Source organism: Pteronotus mesoamericanus, unplaced genomic scaffold (genome assembly GCF_021234165.1).
Source record: "Pteronotus mesoamericanus isolate MK-2021 breed Mesoamerican mustached bat unplaced genomic scaffold, CSHL_Meso_final contig_101, whole genome shotgun sequence".
Lineage (NCBI taxonomy): Eukaryota > Metazoa > Chordata > Mammalia > Chiroptera > Mormoopidae > Pteronotus > Pteronotus mesoamericanus.
Genome location: NW_026555001.1, coordinates 16158841 through 16183284, shown reverse-complemented (window position 1 = coordinate 16183284; position 24444 = coordinate 16158841). Strand labels below are relative to the sequence as shown.

The 24444-nt window shown below is 34.9% G+C and overlaps 1 protein-coding gene and 1 pseudogene across 1 annotated transcript in view; one reads left to right on the top strand and one right to left on the bottom strand.

Annotated features, from left to right (window-relative positions):
- The window catches only part of RAB10 (RAB10, member RAS oncogene family), a 71585-nt gene that overhangs the window by 14133 nt on the left and 33008 nt on the right, over nt 1-24444 (top strand). The window lies entirely within an intron of this gene.
- Nucleotides 12525-12816, bottom strand: LOC129067885 (small nuclear ribonucleoprotein E-like; annotated as a pseudogene).

Here is a 24444-nt window from a genome sequence, read left to right as displayed (position 1 = left end):
GTGTAACTCTAGTATTCAGTTTTATGCTCTTGATGTATCCTATTTTATAGGATTTTATTTTATAGGATACTGAACAAATGATTCAGCAAATTCATAATCTGTCAGGATTTTAGTGGGTCTAATAAAGCACTTGGAATAATAAAGTGTCTCACACTTGACTTTTTGACTGGTTTGAAACCTAATAAGCATTTGTACTTTAAAAAGGGGGGTATTGTTATTTTACTTCTTTATGTATTTTTAGTTTTACAAAAAATGTCTTTGCCTTAAATTAGGTGTTAATGGATAAAAGTGAATTTTTAAAAAATTCAGTAATGTCTTTTTGCATATTTTTGTGTGTATGGAGATATACTTAGCATAATAAAAATGGGTAAGAGTGCTGTGGAAGATGGAAGGTAAATATAATATTGAAGTAGTTGTTCAAATGTAAGCTGTTTGCCTAAGTGAATAATAGTTCTAAAAGTTTTTTCTTCTTTGAAAAAATTTCAAATCTACAGAAAAGGCGCTTATTACAATGAATCCTCTTACATCCTTCCCCTGGGTTCACCAATTATCAATATGTTCCTCTATTTGCTTTTATGTCTCTTAAGACAGTTTATTTTGACCCTGCTTGGTGTGCCTCAGTGGATTGAGTGTCCACCTGTGAACCAAAAGGTCAAAGGTTCAATTCCGAGTCAGGGCACATGCCTGGGTTGCGGGCCAGGTCCCCAGTTGGGAGCTTGTGAGAGGCAACCAACCAGTTGATGTATCTCACAATGTTGATGTTTCTCTCCCTTTCTTTCTCCCTCCCTTCCCCCTCTCTCAAAGTAAATAAAATCTTTTGGAAAAAAAGTTTATTTTGTATATGATGTGGTGTCTGATTCAAAATAAAGATCTGTATTTCAAAGGGAACTTAGTCATTAAAAAGAATAATCTAGGAAATTAAGCTGTAAGTCTTTGCATTACTGTTCATTAAAATTTTTTTTTGAGGTTTTACAATGTGTCATAGACACTGTCTGAGTAGCTGGGATGCAGTTGTGAGTAGCTGCTGTTAAGACACCTTATTTTTCTGTTTTGCTTTATCTTACAAAGTCATAATTGCTATACTTCAAGAAATGTCAAATTTTAAACAACCAGCTAGTAACACCATCTAGAGAGTAGTCTTCCATCAGTCTTTAAATACAATTCAGACCAAAACAAATCCCCTAAATTAAAGTGTTTTCTTAGTGCCTTACTGAGTTTGATATTTAACACCATTTCATTAAATTCAAAGCAATTGAGAAGCAGGAGGCTTTGCTCTTATGCACGTAATATGTCCAGCCAATGGAAATTAGGTCAGATAGACATTTAGGGAGGAGACCTAAAAACCAAACTGAAGATTAAAGATTATATTAATTACTGTATCCTACAGTCACAAATTTATGAATTTATGATTATGTGATCAATGAGAAGAAATTCTTTTATCTTCAGTAGACTCTGTCAAGGTAGGAAGTTTGATAGTTTTGGAGATACAATTTTAAAAGACTAAGTTTTAGTGCCGTAAGTTTAATTAGACTTTAACTTTAATGGGATAATTTGTCCACAAGATGCTGGATAAGTGATTTGTTTTAAAATAGCAAAAATGATTTCTTATATTAATTAGTATTTTAAAAATTGAGATGCACTGATGGAAAAGTGAAGCCTGAGGATGAATATACAAACAAAATATGAGCCTGGGTAAAGTAAACTTAAGAGTAATTCACCAATTCTCTAGTCTTAATATTGTGGGGATTATCCTTTGAAATGTGAGTGAACCAGTTTTGGGGATAAACATAAGGCTTTTTTCCATATTGAATAATACTTTTAAAGAAGTAATCTTTATTTTAAGTAGATTCAAAAGGGTCTACACAAAGGTGTAAATGTCAGAGCCATAAATAGCACCTTAATGAAACTGGCTTATGCCCAAACTTAAAGATGGACTTCCAGGTGGTCAGCCATCCTCTTAACTTAATATGCCTCCCTTAAGAATAGTGGTTTTTTTAGGTCATAAGTCAGGGTTTGGCAGTTTGCATTTCTCTATACAATAAATAATTCTAATTAAAATATCCAATAGCAATATCTTATATAACATTGGCAATTATAAATTAAGCAACATGTGGACTGCTTTGTTGGGGCTGTTGTAACTCATGGTTAATGTGTGCTTAAGGAAATAAAAATAGTTTCAATATTAACCTGATAAACTCCAATGTAACGTATTTTTACAGTATTCCTAATACGACTTCACCTCCTTAGTTTTTCTTCAGTTTCTCTTCTGAAAAATTTTCCTTACTCAGATGTTTTTATATGGAAGTGCTACAAATTACAGGACTTTTTTTTTTTTTAACATAAGGCATTTTATTTTAAACTTAGCTTTCAGCATGTTTTCTTGAGCTGATTTCAACCTTTTTCTAGGTTATGTGTTTTAGGAGCCACTGTTTAAGACATTGGCAATTGGGCGGGGGTGTGGAGGGGGAGAGAGAGAATTTATCAGGACTCTTACCATTTGTCCTAGGTTATAGTTTCCTTACTTAAAGGTGATTTCCAACTCCAGCAATGTTTTGGGTTAACATGCCCATCCTTGGCATTCTGTCTACTCTTGGAATACTTTAGCCTCATAAAAATGTTACTGCCAAATGGACTATTCAAACATTTTGCCTTTTTTCCTGATATATTGGATTTTAGTAAATTTACTGAGTTTAAAATAGCTCAGTTCAATGAGGTTTTTTTTTTTTGTTTTTTTTTTTTAGGGGACTGTATTCTGAAATGCAATTTGTTTTATCATGTGCTCTTAGATAAATATATTTGTTGATTGATGGAAATGAAGAGCTGGAAAGAAAGAGTTGGATGTTTTTAATACTAATTTTAAGGAAAGCATTATAGCTAACTTAATTTCAAGAATAAATAATTCAGAATTTTTGTTAATTTGTTCTTAACTCAGATCTTTAAAATACATCTTCCTGAAGGCATTGGTGTCTTGTGCTTGCTTGATATTGCATGGTCATATTTTGTTTTGTAGATTTTGAAATGTACCATGGAGTAGTTGACAGCTTTTCTTGTCTTCCTTGCTGTTTGCCAGTTATATTTTCTTATAACTGCCATGGTCTGGCTCAGTGAATGGTTTACTTTTAGGCAGCATTTGGCCTTCCTCAGCCATTGTGAAATTTGGATAATGAGTGGTTGGTGGGTTGATTTTTCTTTAAAGATGATAAAAAATGATCCATATTTTGAAATGTGCATTGATTGTGAACACATTAGTTTCAAAGTGTGGATTTCTTAATAGCAGTGTGCTAGGCTGGCATCACCAGGAAACTTGCTGGAAGCACAGGTTCTCATGTCCCACTCTGATTTGTTGAATGAGAAACTCCTTGGGTAGGGCTGAGCCACCTGCGGTTTTGACAGAGCCCTCCAGATGATTTTGATACAAGTTAAAGTTTGAGAATCAAGGCTGTACTATTAAATAAATATATCACAGAAATAGTTCTATTTTTACTTATTTTTCTTACCCCATAATGTATCTTGGAGACCATACCCATCAATGTTAAATAGTTCATTCATTTTTTAATTGTTATGTAGTGTTCCATTAGAGGTATCACAGTTTAGTCAACCACTCCCCCTGTTTTATGACATTTTTGGTTCTGAAGCATTACGTTTACAAACTATGTGGTGCCACCTGTGAAGGGCCTTGTATGAGCTGGCAATAAGTTTGTTACTTTATCCTGTATATTAAGTAGTGATTGGAAGGATTAGATCTGTGCCACTGGCTGGGTGAATTGGTGCCATTAACTGCGAGAATATGAGAGTAGAAGAGCAGGTCTCAGAGGCATGGTAAGTTTCTGAGTTGGAATATGTGCCTATAAGATATCTGGGTTAATGTATCCAGTAGACACTTGTATAAGTCTGGAAGATAAGGAGTGGAATCTACTCTGAGGAAATAAGAGCAACTGAAGTTATAGTGACTTCAGTATGAGTATGGAGTAAAAAGAGAAAGCTTCCAAAAACTGTAAGGAGTACCAGTACTGTTTAAGTGTAGACAGGATAGGAATCCAGCAAGGAAATCAAGAGGTAATGGCCAGAGTGGTAAGGGTGAATGATATAGTGATAAGAACATAAATTAATTAATATCTGTGTTGCCACTGTTTGACTTCAGGAAAGTTTTAAAATCTTTTTGAACTTCTATTTAGACAGGGGGCGATATGCCTACCTTGCAAAATTGATTGAAGTAAATGGAATGATGTGGCAGCTAGTGCAGGGCATGGACCATAATTTGCATTCACCCAGATTTTTGTTAAGACCAAAAACCTTGGAGTTATCCTTTATGCCTCGCTCACATCCCTCATCGGCAGATTCTTTTGGCTCCACATTCTGAATCACCCTACTTCTTACTATATCTCCTACTGCAGTATCCTGGTCCATGATATCATCATGCAGCCTGGACTGTTGTAGAAACTTAAGTGGTCTCCCTGTGTCCTTTCTTGTCCTTTGCAGTCTCTTCTTGACAAGACACCTAGAATAAATCCTTTAACATTTAATTGCTATATTATGGGTGATATATCAAATGCCTTATAAGTTCTCAAATATTTGGAAAAACAAGAGTCATTTAATTGTTTTTTAGTGTACTCCAAATCATAGACTGTCTACCATAGTTGTGTGTATATATAATATAGTTTCTTGCACATAATGGGTGCTTTATATAAAAGTCGTTTATGTTGCAGCATGAAGCACGAATTGCTAAATCTTTGCTTTACCAATCGGTTTGGAAATCTGTACTTCCTGGTCATTAACAATGCACTACTTATTTAGGATCCCTAACAAAACATGAAGTAGGGGATACAGTATATTTGTTTGTTTGATTAGTGTATTCATTTATTCATTCAACAAATATATGAGTGCCCACTGTGCTAGATGTTGGGAATATGGCACTGAACCAAGTGAAATTCTCTCCTTACAGAATTTATATTCTAGTAGGGGAGACAGACATGTCAAACAAACATACACAATACACTTAGAGTAAAATTCACTTCTAGCATTTAGTAGCATGGACAAAGTACACATTTGAGTACCTTAAGTATTTTATTTTCAGTCAGGATGCAAAATTTGAGAAAGCATATGCTAAATACTCCAAGATTTTTTTGGGATAGATACTGTATTATAATTACTAAAAAATAAATTAAAAATAGGGCTGCCATATGATCCAGCAATACCACTTCTGGGTATATATCGCAAAGAATTGAAATCAGGGTCTCAAACATTATATTTGCACACCGTGTTCATAGCAGCACAGTAGTCACAACAGCCAGAGGTGGAAGGAACCCAAATGTCCATTAGTGGTTATCAGGATCTGGGGGAATGGAGCAAAGGAGGGTTGTTTAATGCATACAGAATTTTAACTCTGCAAAATGAAAAAGTTCTGGAGGGCTGGCTGTTGAACAACAGTGTGATCATACTTAACACTACTGAACTGTACACTTAAAAATGGTTAAAATTATAAATTTTGTGGGGTTTTTTTTTTTTAACCACATGCAAAGATTATCATCACTAGGTTGCAGCTGCATAATATACATAATTCAGGCCATACCAATATGGTCATGTCCTAAGCCCTTTTAATAGTTAGAATGGCCGTACTGGTGTGGCTCAGTTTGTTGGGCATTGTCCCACAAAGTGAAGGATCGCCCTTTTGATTCCTGGTCAAGGCACATGCCTAGGTTGCCGCTTCAGTCCCCAATCGGGATATGTACGAGAGGCAGCTGATCCGTGTTTCTCACATCAGTGTTTCTCTCATCAATGTTTCTCTCCCTCTCTTTCTCCCTCCCTTCCCCTCTCTCTAAAAAATAAGTACATAAAATAGAAGAATGCTTAAAAAAATTAGAATAGGAGATAGAAACAGATAACTTAGTGCCAGTATTTTTCAAAATCTTCCTTAATTACAGAAGTTTGTTTTTTGTTTTTAATTTAGAGTTTGTAAGTACATGTGAATGCTGTGAATTCTTTAATATGGAGGGAGAAAGAGAAGGAAATAACTGAGCACCTGCTGTGTTCCTGACACTGTGTGAAGTGCTTTTACATATATTTTTCAGTTCATTCTCATTGTAATACTCTGAGGAAAACTGTATATCCACATAATCCTTAATGAGAAAATTAAGGATTATGAACATTAGGTAATTGAGCCGAGAATATCACACAGCTAGTGGTGGTGAAATCAGAATTGTTGATCCACGTCTGTTGGACTCCAGAGCCTATATTCTTTCCAGTACTTTATATCAGAGAGGCTTGAAATTCAGACTTCTTAAAAAGTGAAAAACTGAAACAATGGTGTTGGTCAAACCTAAAATACTAGTGCAAGGGCTATTGGGCTGGCATTCTGTGGTTTAAAAAACTTTATTGAAAAATATCTTTTACCTTAGCGATTTCTTTGGATACGTAATTTTGGAGGTGATTATAAACAGACTTCTTTATATACAGCTTGGTCTGATATTCATATTTTTAGATTGAAAAAGCTGATATTTAGCTGAGATTTTTTTCATTTATCACTTCTGCTGATAATTCTAAGCAGCCATTTTTTTCACTTCAAACACCGTACCCCTTTCAGTGGAACTCACTGAAACCACAAAATCTCTAACCACCAACAGCTTACGGTCCTTGGAGCTTTCAGAAAAGGGTGGAAATGGGGGTTCTGTGACATTTTCTTTGGTTTAGAATATTTTTATCCTGTGGTAAATTACTGTATTAAGTGCCCTTACTTCTGTGTCAGGAAAGTGATTTCTAATTACTGGGTGCATCTGTTTTTATTTGAATTATATTAATTTAAAATTAGTTTAAAAAACATAGTATTAGATTGTATAATATAGAAAGGATAAAGTACTGTGTCCCTCCTTTCCTCTAAATCCTCAATGTAATTTTGGTGGCAGTACTTCTTTTAAATACATTTATGTATTAGGAAGGAACAGCCCCTCGCCTCCCAAATAAAAAAACCCAAACTGGCTTAAACAACAACAAAAAGTTTGAAGATGTGCCAACTTTTTACAGTTAGTTTATTAAGTGGCTTAGCAACCTCACCGAGAACCCAAATTATCTTTCCATCCTGCCACTTAGTCAGTTGTTTGTTCTCAAGCTAGTCTTTCCCTTAGTGTGGAGATATTTGCAGCAATTTCTTTTCCCTTTCCAGCTTTTTATTTTGAAAAAATTTCAAACCTGAAAGTATGGAAGAATAGTGCAACTATTCACATATATACCTTTCATATAGATTTCTAATTATTAACATTTTGTTGTATTTGTGTAAACGCGTTGTGTTTATATTCCTTTTGTTTGCTCTAGATCATCTGAAGATTTTAAAGCAAGCTGCAGCTATCACGATGCTGCATTCCTAAATACTCCAGTATATGTCTTCTCAAAACAGGAACGTTCTCTTGTATAACTACAACATCAGTTGTACTCAAGGAATTTAATATTAGTCAATAATATTGAATGCTTTATAGTTTTTATTTAAACTTCCTCATCTTTTTTGTTTTTTGAGGGTCTGGGGAATGGCAGTGGAGGTGTCCAGAGTCCAGTTCAGAATTATGCATTGCTTATAGTTGTCCTGTCTTTTTACTTTCCTTAATCTGGAACAAATCATATCATGACATGGACATTTTTGAATGAGTAAATATTTTGTTAATAAAATCCCCTGTATTTGGGATTCAAATTAAGCATTTTGGCAAAATACTACCTACGGGATATCTTCCTCAATGCTTCACATCTGGAGGGGCATAATGTTATTTTGTCCTTTTACTGGAGATAATGACTTTGAGCCCTTGGTAAGATAAGATATAGTTGGCCAGATTTCTCCAATAAAGGTACTTTTCCCCTTTGTAATTAATGAGTAACAGGGTGATACTTTGAGACTATGTTTCTGTCTTATTCTCCAATAACATTTTACCTGGTGGTTTGGTCCATGAACAAATTAGGACGTTTCATGTTGCAAAAAACAATGTTTATCTTTCAGGCCCTTTTTTTTGTTTTGTTTTGAAGGTTATAAATACTCTGACCAGCAGCCCTTTATTCAGCTTACTTTTACATTTCAGTAGCCACAATTGTGTTAATGTGGGCAAGTTTGAACAAGCATTTTCTTGACTTTTTACTTCCACAGCATAATAGCCTTCCTGATCTTGTCTCTCCAGCCTTTTTATATTTTAAACAAATGCCAAAATTTTTTAATGAAAATAATAACTATTCATAATTTAATAAGTTAAACAGTACTATATGATTTACAGTGAAAGGAGTGCTCTGTCCCACTCTTTCCATTATGAGTTCTGCTGTCCTTTGACAACCCTTTCAACTCTTAACTAATTCTCCTGGTGTTTACCGTCATATTGCTAAGTGGTATGATTGTACTACTACTTATTTATCAGCTTTAGACATTATGTGTTGATTTCCTATTGTGGAATGTAAGACTTTGAGCCCAAGATTTATTGGCTTCAGAGACCATGCTGCTAGTCTGTCTTGTACAAAGTGAACACTCCAGAGATGTAGGTCTTTTGTTTTATTTACTATATATGTTTCCTTAATCCCGATATTCCTTAGTATGATATTTAATATGCTTTTCTTTTTTAGTGTTCTGATTATGATTTGATTTCTTTTTTTAAGGGCAGTTAAAACAACTTAAAGGAAGTCACTCATGTGCACTCATACATGCAAACACAGATGACTGACTTTTTCTTCTGACTTATTTTGTACTTAATTATCTGCATAAATAATTTTACATATTGTTTTATATATAATTACTCTTATTATTTTCACTTTTATGTACATCTTTCTGTATCATGTTAACTGTCAAAAATAATGTTTTAAATTCACCTATTATAAGCATAATACTTATTTACTATTTACTTATTACTTATTACCTACTATTCATTAACTTATTACCTATTATTTTCCATTTTTGACATTTGTTGGTATTCAGTTTTTGAGTAAATACTAAGAATCTGAAGTAAATTAATTCATTTTTATACCTCAGGAAGACTGGATCTATTTTTTTTTAGAAAAAATAATTACCTTGGAATTGTAGGGTACCAAGGACATTGATTGGGGTACTGAAATACTTAAATTTGGAGAATATGACTCTTGCTGGGCATATTTTTTCAGTCCTCTTAAGTTGTATTTCAGGCCTGATAAATTGGAGATTGCAGACACTTTCTTTCATTTGGTACTTCCTGTTTGTAAGCTTTTCTTTCTTTTTTTTTAAGTATATTTTATTGATTATGCTATTACAATTCCATTTTTTCCCTCTCCTTTGTCTACTTCTGCCTGGTACTCCATTCCCTCCAGCATTCCTTCCCCTTAGTTCATGTCCTTGGGTCATACATGTAAGTTCTTTGGCTTCTCCATTTCTTGTACTATTCTTAACCTCCCGTTGTCTATTTTGTACCTACCAATTATGCTTCTTATTCCCTGTATCTTTCCCCCATTCTCCCCCTTCCTCCTCCCTGCTGATAACCCTCCATGTGATCTACATTTCTGAGATTCTGTTCCTGTTCCAGCTGTTTGCTTAATTATTTATTTTTTAAGGTTCAGTTGTTGATAATTTTGAGTTTGTTGTCATTTTACTGTTCATAGATTTGATCATGGTCTTTTTTCTTAGATAAGTCCCTTTAACAATTTATATAATAAGGGCTTAGTGATGATGAATTCCTTTAACTTTACCTTGTCTGGGAAGCACTTTATCTGCCTTTCCATTCTTTTATTTCCAATAAGTGTAATTTACCAAAGACTTAAAAACCTGAAGATGCTTTGAGCATTTCATTTCATTGAATGATTTAATTAAATACTTCCAATTGATTTAAAAACTGCAAACAAAATTTAGAAGACTCATTTATAAAAATAGTTCAATACCGTTGTAGGACACTAGGTAGATTTACAAAGTAGTTCTTTGCAGGTTTAAACATTTCCAAAATGATTGATGACACATATTAATAGAGAAATCACATGCTGCCTTTCATGTGTGGTTTTGTGATCATTATCAGATTGATCACCAATTTTATAGTTTAGTCACTAAATTTCTAAATTTTAACATTAGCTTATTTTTTACTTGGTAGAATATTATAGCCTTTTTGAATGCAGTTACGAATGTATATTTGACAGCTATTCTAAATACATTTTTTTGTTTTATAGGGTTTTTTGTTTTTTTAGCTTAGTGGGATCATTGTTTTTACCATGGCACTGTACACCGCTAGAATTTGTATTCTTATTATCACTAAAAGAAAAAAATGTAGCTTTAGTTTTACATATTTTTTTAATTGAATTCACAGTAGTATTCATAGTAATATCAGATGTTTCACCTTAAACAGAATGGACTTTTCAGGAGCTTTATTTTGATTCTAGTTAATTGGATGAAAGATAGCATACCGTAAGTGGATTGATGGTTTTTCTGTTTGAAACATGATACTGATACACTTGTAGCTATGATCCCTTTGTATAGTTCTGTTAATGAATGCAACAGATTAACAATTCTTTTTTCTTTTTTTTTTTTTAAGTGGACAAGAAACCGTGGAATTGAAAACATGAAAAAATACTTTACAATACTCATTTGATTACTTTATTGCAGTGTTTTGTAAAGGCATCTTTTGTAGCTATGTGTATTATTTTCATCTTCAAACACACAGTCTTAAAATAACTACCTTCTTTTTAATTAAATGCTGATGTTCAGATTTGTTTCTTCATGTCAGTGTTTTCGCTTAAAACATATACTTTCTCTGAGAGAATTGTCTAAAGGGCTTAATGCAAAATATATAGAATAATTGTAGATACACACTGTAAAGTAAATGATAAAAGTCATTTTAGCAAAAGCATTTATATTCTCTGTATAATCTTTTTTTAAAAAAACATTTTATTTATTTTTGGAGAGGAGGAAGGGAGGGATAATGCGGGAGAAAAACATCGATATGAGGGAGAAACATTTATCAGTTGCCTCTCCGATGTGCCCTGACTGGGAACCAAACCTGCAACTCAGGCATGTGCCCTGACCAGAAATCGAACTGGCGACCTTGTGCTTTTGCAGGACACCCCACCAACTGAGCTACACTTTTCAGTACTCTCTCTCTATTCTGAAAGGACTGCTCATGCACATTTCATCTATTCATACCCGTATAATTTTCTGTGTTTCCTATTTATCCCACTGATTGGTAGGTAACTTGATGACTTCTTGGATCTTGTTGAGGCAACAGCTTTAAACATTCTTCCTAGCATCTGTTAAGACCAGAAGGAGATGGCTGCCTCTTATACTTGATAATCAGCTTGCTATGCTAGAAGGGGAATTGTCAGTTATTTTCCATTTGTAGAGGGTTAGGAAATAGAGAGGTTATCACTGGTCATCTTTTTAGATTTAATCGTGTGTTAAAAAGTGGTAACTGTTTACACTACGCATTTATCTCACATAACAACTTAAGGAAGGCCTTGGCAGAAGTTTGTAGTACCAATTGAAGGTCTACCAAGCCCTCTCCCCTTATTTTACAGCAACTGTGTTAAAAGTCCAAAATCTGAGGCAGACAGTAAATGTGGCCAGGATGTTGGAAAACATGATAAATGAAGACTGTTCTGGTTAGACCTAGTGACTACCATACTTGTAACAGTTTGGTGGAGTGATACCTATTCATCAAATAAAGAAAAACACCAAACCAGAGTAATTCTCTAGTTGGATAGTTGTGAATAGAAAATACATTGTGAAATCAGAATAAACAGAGGTTCTTATTCTTTTTCTATTTCAGGGCTTGGGGAGGTGGCACAGGAAATGCTGTCCTAAGGAACTGACATTTATGCTGATATCTGAGATGTTATTAAAAGTTAGGTAGGAGAAAAGAGAGAGGAGAGGAAGAACATTCCAGACAGAGGAAATAGTCACGAAAAGGTCTTTGGTGAGTAAAGGTTATCAAGTTCAAAGAACTGAAAAAAGGTCTATGTTGCAGATGTGAGTCAAGTAGGGAGAACAGAAACAGAGATGTTGAAGAGCAGGTGTTGTCCAGATCATGCAGAGCCTGGAAGTCCTTGCCAAGGATTTGAATTCCACTGAAGATCTGAGCAGGGATGTGACATATTTAAATTTTTAAAAGATGGCTGGCCCAGATAATATGAAGGATGGATTGTAGTTGGAATTTCTTGTTAAAGACTTATAAAAGATGTATTTGAACTCTTATGTGTACATTGAGTGGTTTAATCTTTAAGGAGCATGAGAGACTGTGTAAAAGGACCTATCGGTGACTATGAGCCTTTCATTTTTTTCTGGAGATGACCTTTTAGTGATAAGTGTATGAGAATATTGAGCAAAGAGACAGAGTTCTAATGAGAGTTAATTTGCTTTACGAGCTTGAGCAAGTCCTTTAACCTCAGCCTCTTTCTGTGTTTTTATTATTTTTTTAATAAAACAATCACATCATTTATTGTCATCTGGTAACAAAAAAAGGTAATCAAAACAATATGAATAAATGTTCAGGGACTATACCTGCAGCAAAGAACAACTAAAAAACACAAACTGTATTGCTTCTTAACAATTTCTCACTTCATTAGTCATTTCTAGTTGGAGACCTTGGGAGGAGAGTAGTAGTATCTTCTTTCAGCATGATCCAGCCTGGTTGTTTTCTTGACTTTGTTTTAGAATGAATTGAATCTCTTCTGCACCATCTAATACAAGATTCATGTAGTCATCAAAACCAATGATAAAGCCCTCTATTTGCATATTCACTTGCTCATAAAGCCACACCTGAATCCAAGATCTATTTGCAAGTATCTGAAGATAAGGTTGATGGGCTGCGCCATCACCTTCTGCACTTTTTGGCCTTGGCCACAGTACGCCATTGTGGAAGCTGACAAAAGACTAACCCACACACTACCTCTAAGAGCTACTTCTGGAATCTCTTTCTGTGTTTTTAAATTGGGCATGTTAGAGGAATGAGTGTTTAATTTTGTAGTGTTAATCTCCTCACTCTTACTAATATATGGGTTGAGTCTTGCTGAGTCATTTTCTCAGACTGTGTGGGCAAAGTTTAATTAAAGCCAGCTAAGCAAACTTAATGACATCGCATACCTCTTCTGTAGAAGTCAGAGGAAAGAAAGAGTTATTTTATGTATGTTCTATTTTTTGTTGTTGTTTTTCTTTTTAATAAAAGGTTTTTTGCCGAGCAATTAGTGTATTTGTTCATGCAGGTTCCTTTGAGAGAAAATACCTAGGATTACTAATGGACCTCCTTGCATTAAATTTTTTTTGATTCTAGGGACGGGGAAGAGAGGGAAAACATTATTTATGTGAGAGAAACATTGATCGGTTGCCTCTTGCACATTTCCCAACTGGAAACTGAACTCACAATCCAGGCATGTACACTGATGGGGAATTGAACGGTTAACCTTTCGGTTTGCAGGACACCACCCAACCAGCTGAGCCACACTGACCAGGGTGCACCTCCTTGTACTTTAATGGTTTGAAATTAAGAATTCCTGGTTTGCTTTATGCCTTACTGTGATCTCATATGTTTAAAAACATTTTTCATCTGATAATATAATATTATTGCCTAATATAGCCTCTTTTCCTTCTAAACATCATTGAAGTAGATGTTTTGGGAACTTTATGCCCAAAAAGTTGACTCCCCCCACCAAAAAAAGTTGACTTTATTAGAGGTCTTAATTTCTGCAGCAGAACCATGGTTAAAACTATTAGGCCTGCAACCCAGTAGAAGGGCCCTACCTAGTTCATTAGTAAAACTGGATCTTTGCCTCTGTAGTTAAAAAAAGATAATCCTAATTATCCCAGGAATAATGCTGGATTACAGTGTTCCTCAGGATTTACAGATTTGTTTTTCTATAATTTAAACTTTTTGAGGCATACCTTGAAGATATTAATGCCTTAAATAGCGAGGTATTTAAAAACTAACTGTTCAGATAGTTTTTATGATAGCAGTTTTGGTTTGGGGGCACGGTACTTCTATGTGTGTATGTCTTAGATTTATCTTTTCTCTGCATTATCACCCAAGTTTTTTACTGCAGCTCCTTGATTTTAGGAATCGGGCTCCTTGGACACATTATATGGCTTGTAAATTCTGGAAAAGTTACTGTATTCTATACCACCATGAACTCACAGGGGGGAAAAATAGCTTCATTTCACTTAAAAATGTCCTTAATGAAGCAGAAAGAAATTTTAATTTTGTTAAATCTTTATCTTAAACGCACATCTTTTTTTTTTCTGTGTGACAGAATGGGAAGTACCTGTAAAATATTTCTGCTTCATTATGAGACAGTGATGATTATCTTGTGAAATTGAATTGGGCACCTTTTAAAAAAATTTTATTGATTGATTTTAGAAAGAGGAGCGGCGGGGCAGAGAGAGAGAGAGAGAGAGAGACAGACAGACAGACAGACAGACAGACAGAAACATTGATGGGTTATTCCACTTATTTATGCATTCATTGGTTGGTTCTTGTATGTGCCCTAACTGGGGATAGAATTTACAATTTGGCATATTGGGACGATGCTGTAACCAACTGAGCTACCTGGCCAGGGCTGAATTGGCCACCTTTTTCATGGAATATCATTTATTCTTGGAAGAACAGCTGGTACATTATCGATATTCAAACTTGAGTATTTGACAGATGACACTTGCTCAAGTGAATGAAATAATGGTATTTATTACCAATGAAATAATTCATGCTTTTAAATGAAAATTAGAATTTTGGAAAACTTTTGTTTTCCTCCATGAGCTTGACAGCTTTTCAGTAAGAGACTCCCCTGATGAGGTCCATGGTAATATTAATGAATATGGTTTTTTTTTTTTCATATTGTGTAATGAGATTTGTCAACATAAGGAAGAACTGTGTAGTAGTGAACCAGTATTTTTTCAGATGACCAATACATGATGTTATAAAATCATGTGAGTAAAAAGATCCACACAGTATAAACCAACAGATGGATTCAATATAATAGACTATGAAATTCATTGATATGGTTTCAAATTCCGCATTGCAACTAATCTTCAAGAAAGTATCACTCACTTCTATAGTGTCAAGGAATATTTAGAATTATCTAAATAGGCTTTTTAAATGCCCCTCCCTTTCCATCTATATATTTGTGCAACTAGACTTTCTTCATATACATGCTCTATAGTCTTCATGTTTCAACCAAAGCAGCATATTGTAACAGATTGAATGCAGAAGCAGGTATGAAAATTCAATTGTCTGTTAAGCTGCACATTAAAGTTACAAAACTATAAAATCCAGGCCACTCTTCTAAGTTTTATTTTTGTTTTGGAAAATATTTTAATAAAAATGTTATTTATAGGTCAATTATTTTAAAATAGATTAATATTTAAAAAATTTTTGTTTTAATTTTTGATATGGTAAATATAAATTGATATAACCCACATAAACAAAAACTTCTTGGGATCCTCAGTAATTTTAGAAGTATAAAGGGATCCTCAAACTGGTGGTATAACTTTCATTGTTTCTGTGGTCCCTACTAACTCAATTTAGAATCTGGTAGGAGAGACTGACACAAATGAAAAGTGAAATGGTAGAATAATACATGAAGTAGTGGTACTGAGAAAAGTCACTTAAACTGAACATTTTCCTCGCTAATAATGGAAAACAAACATCAGTGTTGGGAACTTGCAGAGAAATTAAATTAAAACTTATGAAAGCAAGTTTTACCTTGCATTTGACAAAACTTAGGTTCCAATTTTAATTCTTGGTTACCATTTAGCACTGAGAGAAAGACTACTGTGGAAGGGCTGGCATACTTTTTCTGTCAAAATTGTATAAATAAGATCCTTTAATCTTAATTTTGACTTTTGTAGTGTAAATATAAAGATATTCACACATTAAAATATATTTAAAAGTCTTACTTTTAAGGGACTCAATTTGTGTTCGTATAATTTAAATACATTTGTGCTTTCATTCTTATCTATTTATGTTGCTGTATTTATTCCTCATTTGTCAGTGGCTTAGCAGTTCTCCCCTATCATTTTTCACTGCATCTTTTACTGGATTTGCAGCCTGTCTTTGTAGTTGAGTTTACACTATGTTATTGGAACTATTTGGTAACAGACATACCAGCAGTGTTCAAATTCCACTACTTTGTTGGAATGAAGTGGTTTTGTGCTTTGGCTGGTGTCCTAAATGAATCAGTGCAGATTTAACTTGTTTAAGCAGATGTTTTGTTGTCTGATAAATAAGCTAGCAAAGAGGTTGCTTGAAAGGGTTTTTGTTGTTGCTGCTGTTGTTTTTTAGACAGAACAAAACCTGAGCTGAAGGTTAGAGGTGAGGAGGAGGTAAAGGTTTCTGGAAGTAAATTAGCAGGAATTTAAAGTAGTTGTGTTTTATCTAATACATAGTAAAAAAAAATGCCATGCAACGTATTCTTACGTAAAAGTATCATGACCAGATGACAAGTTGTCATGAGAGTGGAAAGTAAGCATTATATATTAATAAATTTGAAACAGTTAATCAACAAGTCCTAGATTCTGAAGATTTGGTGGCTTTTAGAGATAGTATATAAACTCATTTTGTTTAGAAAAAGTTTAATTATATGACAAGTTATATAAAGCTTTTATATCCATAAAGGGGAAGGGGAAGTGGAAAGCTAACAAAGGACTTGGATGTAAGTGAGCACATTCAGGGAAAATTCAGAAAAGGGTTGCTGGCCTGAGAGTCATACTGCTGCCTGGGGTACAGCTTGGACTGGATCAAGGAGCCATGATCAGGAGAGTAAGATAAGGGCGGGCTGAAAGGAGAGGGTGGACATTTGTCTCACCAGTGCCAGAGCATTAGACTGGGAGAAGGCTGAAACTGAGTAGCTGCAGTAGTATGCAAAACCAATTTAATAGTTTAATTGAGGGCTTTTTATGTACATGGGCTCTTACACATGGTCTCATTTAATCCTCACAACATGTTGGAAATGGAAATTATAACTCCTACTGTAGCTGGGAGAACCAGAGGTCGGTCTAGAGAGGTTAAAGCTTCACCCAGTGCATCACAACTAGTATGTGGCAGAGCCAGAGACCATGTGTGCCTGGGTCCTTTTAATTACTGTGCTCCATACTGCCTTTCTTAATTCCTAAAGTGAATTCACACTGTACTTGTATTTTCTTGTGTATAACTTAAGAAATCATCAAAATATGATTGGAGTAGCTTTGTAGGGCTCGAGATTGGTATTTTAGGCAGGGTTACTTTTGATGCTGTGGTACCAAATAATTTAAGAAGATTCTGGAGAACACCATCTTCTGCAAGGTACCTCCAAAGTGTTGGGTGGTGGAAATGATACCAAAAGCAGCCAAATGGTATTTTACCATAGAATCTACTTGCTCAATTGTCGGACGTGAAAAAGTTTCTCTATCTTTCAGAAAAGTGTCAAAGGAGCATGTAAAGAGCTCAGGCATAAAGGAAATGGAGGAAATTCATTAGGGACTCAAGGAATTAACAACATATCAAATTTAAAACTACCTCTGGAAGTATATGATTCCAATGAAATACATCTTAGGACTTTTGTGAAACAAAGCAAATCTCATGAATTTCTGCTACACTAATTTTGAATTCAAAATAATTAAGACATAGTAATTATGATTATTTTACCTTTTTATCAGAGCTTTTGATTTTGATATCTTGTGAGATGCAAATATAAATTTTTAAAAAGATTTTATTTATTTTTAGAGAGGGGGAAAGGGAGGGAAAAAGGGAGGGAGAGAAATATTGATGGTGTGAGAGATACATCAATTGGTTGCTGCTTGCATGCCCTGCGCTGGGGACCTGGCCCGAAACCCAGGCATGTGTGCCCTACTGGGAATCTGAATAGGCAACTTTTTGGTTTTTAGGCCGTTACTCAATCCACCAAGTCGCACCGGCCAGGGCCAAATATAAACTTTTTTTTATGTTTTTACCAAATGGATAGGTAGTAAAAGGCAGGTGCCAAGTATATATTTAAAACTACATGGAACCCTGGCCAAGTAGCATAGTTGGTTAGAGCATCGTCCTGATACACCAAGGTTGTGGGTTCGATCCCAAGTTAGGGCACATACAAGAATCAACCAATGAATGCATAAATAAGTGGAACAGCAAATCAGTGTTTCTCTCTCTCTCTCTCTCTCTCAAATCAATAAAAAGAAAATTAAAACACTACACAGGTTTATTACAAATATAAGTATTAAAGGATATGTTAATTTTTTAAATAAGAAAATTTAACTTATTCTGACTAGGTGAGAAAAGGCATCATATCTTTGGTGCATAGAGAAACATTAATTCTCTTTTTTTGTGGTGTTTCTATATTATTGTCTAGTAACTGGTTTTGTGGAATTTATCATATTTCCCAGCTGTCTTCTCTCTGTTAACTTTTGAGAATCTTAATGACTTTATAAATTGGGGGTCTCTAAAATTAGTACATAACAGATAAGACTTTCTTCATCTTGACCAATACCTAGAGATTCAGCAGTTCTTGGGCTTTATTATATACTACTGTGTAATGTCAGGTTCTTTTGTTTACTTCAATGAAATTTTTTTGTTAGAATGAGTTTTGTTATTTGTAATGTAATTTTAATGTATTATACAAGTATTTCAAAACAGAAAGTCTATAAATGGGATACAAGAACAATATATAAAAATCAAATGAATTTCTCTACACTAGCAATGAAGTTAAGACAATAATTCCACTTATAATACTGTAAAAAAGAATCAGTATTTAGGAATAAATTTAACAAAAAATGCAAGACTTGTATACTGAAAACACTGTTCAAAGAGATTAAAGAAGATTTACCCAGCGTTCATGGGTCAGAAGACAAGATAGCAGTACTACTCAAATTGATCTGGAGAGTCATTGCAATCCGTATCAAAATCCTGGGTAGCTTGCTTGCAGAAGTTGACAATTGGCTCCTAAGATTCAGAAGAAAATTCAGATGACCCAGAATAGCTGAAATAATCTTGCAAAAGAAGCACAAAGTTGGAAGACACACTATCTGATTTCAAAACTTACAAGAAAGCTGCAATAATCAAGACAACGTGGTATTAGCATAAAGAGACATAGAGATCAGTGGATTAGGATTGATTGAGAGTCAAAAATACCAAGGAGCCTAAAATGCTCTCTTGTTTTTACTCCCTATCTACATTCTCAACTTCCTTCCATTACTTAAATGAACAGGTAGGTACTTAGTGCTGAGTATATTGGACCAGGGCAATTTCTGAGTTGATATTTATTCACATGCATTTGACCTGGCAGGGCCAGCTAATGCTCTAAGGACTAGTAAACTAGGAAAGTTCCAGTTTTTAACAGCAATTAGAGAAGAATGAATATGTATGTATATGAAATACAGTAGTCCCTCCTTATCCATGGTTTTGCCTTCTGCAGTTTCAGTTACCTACAGTTAACTTTGGTTCAAAACATTAAATGGAAAATTCCAGAAAAAATCAGTTTTAAATCATGCTTATTTCTGAGTAGCAGTGATGATGAGATTTCACAATGTCCTGCCTTGCCCCGTCCATCCTGGGAAGTGAATTAATCATCTCTTTGTCCAGAGTATTAGCACTGTATTCTTGACCTTTCCAGTTAGTCACTTAGCTATCAGTAGCTGTCTCAGTTATCATTTCAGCTGTTACTGTATCACAGGTGCTTGTGTTCAAGTCACCCTTATTTTACCTAATGGCCCCAAAACTCAAGGGTAATGATGCTGGCAATTCAGATATGCTAAAGAGAAACTTCAAAGAGAAAATACTCTGTTCAAATGAAAAGGTGAGAGTTCTCAACCTAATAACAGAAGAAAAAAAATTGTATGCCGAGGTTGTTAAGATCTATGGTAAGAAGGAATCATCTATCCTTGAAATTGTGAAGAACGAAAAAAAAACTTATGCTAGTTTTGTTTTTGCACTGTAAACTCAAAAAATTATGGCCACAGTGCATGATAAGTGCTTAGTTAATATGGAAAAGTTTATGTGGATGACATGAACGGAAAGTCTGTTCTGATTGATGGCAGTATGTTGTACCAGAAAGCATTGAGCCAGTATGAAGACTTTAGCAGGGGATCTGCTAAAACAAGTGACTGCATTGCATTCAAGTTTTATTATAATATATTGTAATCTAATTTTTTAATTATTACTAATTTCTTACTATGTCTAATTTATAAATAAAACTTTATCCTAAGGGTTGTATATGTAGGGAGAAACATTATATATAGAGAGAGTCTGGTATTATCTATGGATCAGGAATCCAGTGGGAGTCTTGGAACTTATGCTCCACAGATAAGGGGTACTACTTTATTTATTTATTTATCTATTTAATATATTTATAAATATATTTATAATACAATATCACTATTCTTGCTGGTGACTAGATCTGGAATAGTAAAATAAAATAATTTTCTTTTTAATAATTACATAAGAAAGAAAATTAAGAAATCAGGTACAAAGTTCAGATTATTTTGGCTTTGTTTTTCAGTCTGTAGTATCAAACTGCCAGTGTGTTGCTATGAAGATATGTGAGAAATATCTACCACATGTATAGAAAGATAAGTAGCTGGATTTTTTTTCCTGTGTACTTAACTCTTCGATCAAAAGAAACAATTTTTCAAAAAAAAAAAAATTCTTGGCTCAGATACTTTAATTCTAGCCTTAGCAAGTGTTCAGTAAATAAAAATTGGACCTAAAACCTTGAAAGAATAATAGTACAGTACACCAGTACTAGAAATCACAACACCATGGAACAATGGAAGGCAAGGGGACGGGGGCAGAGACTGTGAATTCCCTGACATCTCCATATTTTGTATGTATAACGTTTGTATAAGGGTCTGGACAAGGGATCCCTAATTTTCATTGTGTTCTCAAATTATTTTGAACATGCTCCAGAAGAGATTAAGGATTGCTTAATCCTCAGAAGACATTAAAGATGTTGAGAACTTCCACTTCTAGATATTACAGAGTAACTGGTACTACTCTACCCTCTGGCTGTAAACAGCTAGGTAACTGGACAAAACATAGGAAACAACTGTTTCTTAGGTATTTGGTAACAGGCAGGGCAGGATTGCAATCCCAGAGAGGAGGAAAACAAATTGAGCACTGCTATTTCCCTGGCCTTCTGTCTGAAACTAGATTCCAGTGCAGGGTCAGCAAGGCAGTCCTTTTTGACCAATGAGATAGAAATCAGAGTCTGGGGAGACTGTAAAGGCTGGAATTAGCAGGCTTTATTATCTTAGAAGATGGAGTTATACAGACAGATTTAGAACTCTTCAGAGGAGTTTCTTTGAGTCTTAGGCTGGATATTAAGCTGTGTGAAGCTCCATGGGCTAGGTAAAGAACAGCTACTGGGTGAAGAACAACTACCAGAGATGAGGTGAAAGTATTGGGATTTACAGTGAGTTAGACATTCTAGTTGTGACCAGCTAGAGTGGAGAGATCTCACTGAATATCAGGGCCATATGGGAGAGACCCCCAAAATGGCATTCCTATAGGAGTAGGGCTAAAGTAACTCTAGTGAAAAGGCTACTCCAGCCCCCACCCCCAAACTGTGCTGAAAAACAAAACAAAACAAAAACAGGCCTCAAAGGTATTAAGCTCATTCTCAACTAATATAGCTGGCCACCTGAACAAAACTCAACATTTAAAAAATTCATACATTAAAAACAAAACCACCCTGGCCAATGTGGCTCAGTTGGTTGGGCATTCTCCCACAAACCAAAAGGTCATCGGTTCAGTTTCTGGTAAGGGCATGTGCCTGGATTGCAAGTTCACCCCCTAATCAGGGCACATACCAGAGCCACCTGTCACCTATGTTTCTCTTTCACATCCATGTTTCTTACCCTCTCTTTCTTCCTCACTTCTCCCTTTTCTAGAATCAATAAAAGAAGAAAAGTTAAGCACAAAATAAATAAATTCATGCATTGACAAAGTATACAGTGTTCATCTAATCCAAAATAACTAGATGTAAAGGAAAAACAGAAAAATGTAACCCTTAACCAGGAGAAAAATCTGTTTATGGAAATAGACTCAGAAATGACAGAGTTGATAAATGTAGAAGACAGATGTTGCATTTAAAGGAAGGGGTGAACATGAGAGAAATACAAGATTTAAAAAAGACCCATTAGAACTTCTAGAACTGAAAAATGCAATATCTGAAATGAAAGACTCAGCTGATGGACTTAACAGAAGATTAGACACTGCAGAAGAAAAGATCAATGAAAAGGTAATAGAAGCTATCCAAAATGAAGCACAGTGGGGAGAATTCTAGACTTGGGAGGGGCAGGGGGAAGAACCTCAGTGATAATGTGGGACATTATCAAGTAGTCTAATATATGTGCATTTGAAGTCCAGGACTGGGGGCTGAGGGATGGGGCGCTGTGGATGCAGAAAAAAAATATTTGAAGAAACAGTGACCAAAGAATTTCCTAGTATGATGAAAACTATAATGTCATAGATCTAATGAAACTGGATAGGATACACAGAGGCATATTTTAATCCAACCAGTTATAAAGAGAAATCTTAAGCCAGAGAAGAAAAAGCCCACATTTTTATTTGTGTGTGTGTGTATTTTTATAATACACACACTCACATATTGTAGGGGGACAAAAGTAAGAACAGCTGTTGACTTTTCATAAAAAACAATGTAAGCCAACAAAAGAATCTAACTTATAAGTGAATAACAGGCACACCGAGGAGGAAGAAAAGAATAATCAAAGTAAACTTAGAAAGGAATATTTTGATTAGATACTGTAAGACTAAAGATAAAAAGAATTATATACAGGTATTGTAGTTAGCAAATCTAGTTTCTCATAAGGCCATAGGTTAGAAAGTCTGAAACTACTTTATGTATGTAGCAAGTCCTCAGACTGTGTGGTTTTGTTCAATGTTGTTTGATTACAACATTGATGAGAAAGAAAATGCCTGGTCAGGGCCACTTTCTTGTGTGGACTTGACACATTATCCCAATGTCTATATGGGTGTCCTCCCAGTACTTTGGTTTCCTCCCACATCCTAAGGATGTGCATGTTAGGTGAATTGATGTGTCTGATTTGTCCCACTGTGAGTGTCCCTGTGGTAGAGTGGTGTCTGTCAAAGGCGTAGTTTTCAAGAACCTATTGACCACATTAAGAGAAGACTTACTGTATACTATGATTGAATATATTTTAGGTAGTAAGAGCCAGGTTTTTAATTGTTAAAGAAGAGGGTTACAGGTAAGGAAAGGAAGAAGTCTAGATGAACTCATATGAACTCGTGGTTTTATATATACAAACAAATAGTTATGGAATTGTAGACTGTGTATGTACATGGGTTAATATATATATGAGGAGGGGCCCCAAAAACAATTTGTTTATAAAAAATTGTGTATGCTTACATGTTATAACTTAAGACACCTTCAAAGTACTTACCATTTGATGCAATATCCCTGTTGAGACTTTTCTTCCACTCAAAACCACTTTTGAACTCATCAATTTTGATGCCTTTTAGTGCTTCTGCCATTTTTTCTTTCACCTCTTCCAAATTGGCAAAACATTTCCTTTTGAGGACTTTTTTCATCTGGGGAAACAAAAAAAAGTCGCTGGGGTGAGATTGAGTGTGGTCGGTAGGGCATGGGGGCTTTGCCATTTTTGGTTAAAAACTTCTGGACATTCAGCTCAGTGTGGGCAGGTGTGGTGGTAAATCACCCATCATGAAATGGGCAAATGCACTGAAAGAGTCTTCAGAAAAATTCACTGAAGCTGAAGGCAGCCTCTCACAACAACGCCAGCTGGTGCACTGATGCAAATGAGTTCCTAGAATACTCACCTAGGGGGAAGCCAGTACTACAAGGGGCCTGCCCTCTAGAAGATAATGCTGTTTTTTGCCGGGGGACCCCCCACTCACATATTTCCTTTACTTTGTTTTCTGGGAAGGACTCAAAGCAGTGACACTCAAAGTAGTAATGAGCATGACAGTAGTGCCCGGATCTCAGATTCTACAAATCTTCAATAAAAGGAACCAGGGCTTTTCTAAGAACTGGTTTGGTTGATTCCCAGAGCTGGAGTAGGAGAAATGCAACATGTTCCTGGAACATCGCTGGTGCCAGAAAACAAAGTATGCTCAGAAAAGGTGCATTGTTGTACCAGTGTTACCTTCTTGTTTCTAATAAATGATTGTGTAAGTGTTAGAGAAGGTAAGTGAAAAGTATGTGTGAACCTTGTGCTATATTTGCAAGCTTTCTGTAAAATCATTTTTTTAAAAGATTTTTAAATTTACATTTCTCCCAGAAGGATAAAGGGGGAAAAAAGAAACAGTGCAAGCCAGAATACAATAGCACATATTTAAAATTCTGAAAGCAAAAAACTCAAATTAGAATTCAATAGTAACAAAAGTATCTTTCAAAAATAAAAGCAAAGACAAGACATTTTCCAGACAAATAAAAGCTGAGAAAATTTCTTGCTGGCAGTCTTGCATAGTATTAAAAAAATTAGAGAAAGTTTTCCAGGCCAAAGAAAATTATTCCAGATGGAAA